The sequence below is a fragment of the Lolium rigidum genome, chromosome 3, assembly GCF_022539505.1.
Source record: "Lolium rigidum isolate FL_2022 chromosome 3, APGP_CSIRO_Lrig_0.1, whole genome shotgun sequence".
Classification (NCBI taxonomy): Eukaryota; Viridiplantae; Streptophyta; class Magnoliopsida; order Poales; family Poaceae; genus Lolium; species Lolium rigidum.
In genome coordinates this window covers 318,882,384-318,887,465 of record NC_061510.1, presented here as the reverse complement: position 1 = coordinate 318,887,465, position 5,082 = coordinate 318,882,384, and positions in this window count along the sequence as shown.

The window sequence follows — 5,082 nt, the reverse complement described above, 5'->3', positions numbered from 1 at the left end:
ACCAGTTCCAAATTGTCCGCCCTCAGGACCATCCCAGACACGACCACCACGGCCTCCACTTCGGCCACCTCCTCGAGCAATCCCAAAACCCCTTCCACGCCAAGTATCCCATGGTGCTTTTAAGAAATCACCCCACCTAAGGTTAGCCTCTTCATGCTCCCCTGTACCACATTCAAGCTGTGAGTGTCCGAAGGAACCACATGCCCCACAAAACCTCGGAATTTTTTCATATTGGATCTGATAGTATTCCCTTTTCTTCTCTCTAGAAATAGTCACCACTCGAGCCAGCTTCTTCCGTACATCCAATATAACCTTAACACGGAAAAAATTTCCCATACCATTGACATCTGTTTCCACTTTACTAACCTTTCCAACATTCCTCTCTGTGAGATTTTTGATCAACGCCTCATTCCTATATCCAATCGGAAGCTTATGAATTTGCAGCAAAGTTTCAAAGAAATTTAGATCAATACTCTCCGCGTCACCCAGACCATCATATTCCTCAATGCAAACAGCGTTCTGTCTAAATAACCACGGCCCTCCTTCAGTGATCTTCAACCAATCCCCTAAGCAAAAACATTGCATTGTAAACATATTACCTTCTAGATGGTTGAAATCGATCTGTTGCGCTGGTTGCCATGCGTTGCGCATATGCTGCTCAAAGGTAATAGGACTGAATTGATTTGCCGAGTGGACTTTTAGCAGCGCCATCCACTTTATGCCCTGTTTTGGTGCTGATTCCTCTTCTTCGAAAATCAGATCATCAAGTTCATCTTCCTCCAGCCCAAGATGCTTCAGCATATCTCCGATCGGTTCATCCTTCTTGCTCCCCAATCCGCTTGCTTGAGATGAGGAGTTCGCCGGGCTCGCCATGATAGCGAAGACCACAGGGAACCCTAGAACACGCAGCCGTCGAAACAGCCAGACCAAACCCTAGAATTCTCCAAGCAGATGCCCCAGGAAACCGGAACCTCCAAATCGTGAAGCACCCAATCAGAGTTCCTGCCGTAGGCGAGAGAGAGAGAACCCCACGCCGGAGCGAACTCCGATCGCGGGGCAGAGACCCTAGTCGCCCGAAGGTCGCCTAGGTCGTGAGAGAGCCCGTCGGGGCCACGGGACTTGCTAAGCCAAATGGTGCGAGGCTTTATTGTATCTGATGCCTAGGCGGATCCATAGGTGGATATGAAGCCGGCCCATATACTGTAGCTTGAAGAAAAGGGAAAATGCCCAACTAAATCTTCCAGGCTTCTACGGAGTAGCTTCCAGTAGTTCCCTCGTTGCATGTCGTGACTCGTCTCACCGACTGACTTCCCGTCGCCGTCGCCGTCGACTCGCCGCCACGCTACCGCTGTCCGTCGCCTCTCCCTACGAAAAATGGAAAATCCCTGCCACCGCTGCTAGTCCTCCTTCCCTGGCGCTCCCGGTCTGACCTTACCCTGTTCCCCGCGGAAAGCCGTCCCCTAACCCTAGCGGCAAAGCAAGGAGGCCGGCGGCGCCCCAAGTCACAGTCCCGGGCGGCTCTGGGTACTGGCGCTCGATCCTTCCGTCGCTGGTGGCGGTGAGCAGGCCAGCGCCCAGCAGCCAGCAGGGAGCCAATCGGCTGTTGAGTTCTCCTTTCTCCAAGCTGATTTAGGTACAAAAATCAACACTTCAACTACAATCTATACAAAATTTACAACTTTTTGCAAGTTACAACTGACTGATTGTTATTTACTAAAATAGATTGAACATTTTTGTGTGTGGAATTGTGTAAGAATGAAGAGGACCTTTTTATTGTAGAATGGCAGCCTCACCAACAACACACAAAAGCTAACACTGAAGAAACTTAAATGCCGTCGGAGTTGGAAAACGCTCCATTTGGTCCCAAAATCCGGACCATTGAGTTTAAATCCATTAGCGGTTATCACAATCCTTCTATTGAAGTTTCCATCTATGGAACATCATGGCCATTTTTGCATAAATAACCTTGTATTTTGTCAGAGCCAACTCATGGTGTGTCATCTTTAAGTTCACATATGGAACTTAGGTGAAAATTTTGAATATTGATAAGTTACAAATATGCCAACCACCACCGACATGCCAAGATGTTGATTTAGGCATGATTAAAATTTTGGCAGCAGTTGAACGCAAATTTCCGGGGGTGAGGTGAATCGGTAGGAAAATCGACATATCGTCCAGGCGAGCACATCAAATTTTTTTTGAAACGGAGGTAAAAGCTTTACCTCATCCATTAGTTAAGCAGAAAGTGCACAGTTTTTAGGAGAAAACCGGGCGAAAACCATACAAGACACCACGGGGTCAAGCCCACACTCGCCACGTCACAAGGACAAGCCTACTCAAACCCACCACTGATACAAGCGGACGACACACTCGCCAAGATAAAATTGCCTTCCAACCAAGCCGGAGAGAAGACGTCATGCCCACTATGGGAGGAGTAAACACGGGACACTCCAACATAGCTTAAGAAGACGAACCTCTCAGAGAACTGCGCCAAAACGACCTTGTCGCCCTTGCGACACAAGGTCGATGTCCTCAACACTATCAAGCTCTCGGGGCCGCCGCCCCGACATCCAACTAACCCACCACACCCGGCACAGAGACCACCAACACCACCTTCTGGGACCGCCACCCTGTCGTCGTGGTGAACAAACAGATGCCATAGGATGGCTTAGGTTGGGGCCGAATGGACGCAAGAGGATTCGGGGGAGGGTTTGTGATTAGATGGGATGAACTTCCGGATGGTTTCCTCAAGAACTTAGCCAAGGCTAGAGGTTGAAGAAGAAAGACATAAGGAAGAACTCGCTCTAGATCATCTTCTTTATTGATCTCAATCAGGTTACAAGTTTCTCAGTACATGTGTTCTTCTAGACCTAGCTCTCTTCGTGCGTCTGCCCGTAAGAAGGGCTGCCCCCTCTCCTTATATAGGGGAGAGGGTGGCTTACAGGGCAAGAAACCCTAATGGCATCTTTGACTAGACAAACTACTTTACAAAGCAACTTTAAGCATAGATGACACCGGAGTCTTCTTTAATCAGGGGTGCTGACGTCCTCCGGCTTCTTTGACCGTCATCCTTCTCTTTAACGTCAGCCCTTCGTTTAAAGCTACTTTGCTTAGCTCATCTTTGTCTTCTAGCTCTGAAGAGGATCTTTGACCAGTCCTGCCGACATGCTCTTCCTTCCGGTGGCCCGGTATCTTCTTATCCGGTTCCGGCATACCCCTCTTGGGGATACCGGCTTAGTCTCACTCGGCTAAGTTCTTATCTCTAAGTTCCGGTACAAACATTAAACCGGTATCTTGATGGCTCAAACCATCCGGTTTGGCATGCCTTTGGCATACCGGGGGTCATCCCCCCAACATTAGTCCCCGAAGCTGGTATAGTCTGGCGGATCCTATCCAACAGACCATGTCAGGTTCTTTCTTCTTAGGATACCGGTTTAATCTATCCGACTTTAGGCTTGGATCCCGGCATCTTTTGCCCAGGTCATCGCTATCTCTTTTTCATAAGACATCATCCGGTGTCTTATCCTCCGGCATCTTAGTCATTAAACACTTCGTCGGCGAAGTCGAGAATATCTCGGGCCCCGCGCCTGTCAGTGACATGCGCACTGTGATTGACGCGCCAGTGTCAGGGGTCACTACCCTTCGGCTTCTGCGCGCGCATTAATTGCTTCACAGCGAATCCCAGTCGCTTCTCTGGATCTGTGGGCACCTCCCTGTGGCTTATTATTTTTTCGCGTGTATCAGCGTGCCACGTGGCGGCCCGTGGAGCGAACCGTCGCGGCCCACGACCCAAACCGCCGAGGCCCAGCGGTTTTCGGCCCACATCTCCCTCTTCCTTTATAAGGGGGAACCGCTTCTCCTTCTTCCTTTTTCTCGCATTCTCCACCTCCTCGCGCACAGTGCTTTCGCCCTCAGCGCCTCCGCCGCTCCGTTTCGCCGCCTGAGCTCCGCCGCCCAGCGAATCTTCGCTACTGCTTCGCCGGACGTCGCCGGACTTCACCGCGTGAAGAACTTCTGCAGCGCTTCTGCCCCCGCTGCGGCATTGGTGCTTCTTCAAGCTTTTCCTCACCTCGCCGCCGACGGACTACCTCGCCGGCCCTTGGCTCGTCATTCCTACGGCGAACTTCTTCCTCAGCAACTCCGCCGCCTCAGGTTAGGCTTAATCTGGATTTACTCCTCTTTTGCTTGCTTTCTAGATCTCGACTCGGTAGTGTATTTACTTCTTCTTTTTCTTGCTTTTTCTCTCTTTCGTAGATCTTCACGCGGGGGTATATTGTGGGATTCTTGTTTCTCTTCGTCAAATTCCATGTCTAGTATGGAATCCTCCTCTACTTCTTCTTCTGCCTCTTCCTCCGCTAGCCGGCGTAGCAGATCTTCCGACGGATTGTCCGCCGATCTTGCCCGGATGGACGCTGAGTCCGGTAGCAATCGTGCATCCGGTAGTTCTAGTGAAGGTTCCGGTATGGATTCCTCCGGTATCACCCGTGGGGCCTGGATGGGCTCCAACGTTACTAAGTTCGAGATTGACTGGCTTTACCGGTCCAGGAGGATTCCGGAAGGAGTGACCTGCCGGCTTCCTCGCGACGAGATCAAACCGGTGCCCGAACCCGGTGAACGAGTTGTTTTTCTTGCTCACTTTGAGCGCGGCTTCGGCCTTCCTGCCTCCGATTTTTTCCGGCGCTTCCTTGATTTTTATCAACTTCAACCTCACCATCTCCCTGGCAACGCCATTTTCTACCTCTCTTGGTATGCCACCTTCATGGAGGCTTATATCGGCATTCGTCCCACTCGTGAGACGTTTGCCCGCTTCTTTGCTCTTCGGATCAACTCCGTTCGTGGCAAGGACATTCCTAAACCCAAACCCCCGTTCAATGCGGGTCTTGCATTATCGGCTCCCGTCAAGGGAGCCCTTTCTTCAAGTTCTCCGGTCTCGAGTCATGCCGGCTATGGCAAGGGACCTTTTTCTACGTGAAGAACAAGGGTGCCCCAGACCTTATCAACATGCCGCCTTTCAATCCGGCGCAGCCCTCGAGGGCCAACTGGAGCTACAATCCGAAGGAGTCTCATATTGAGACCAACCGG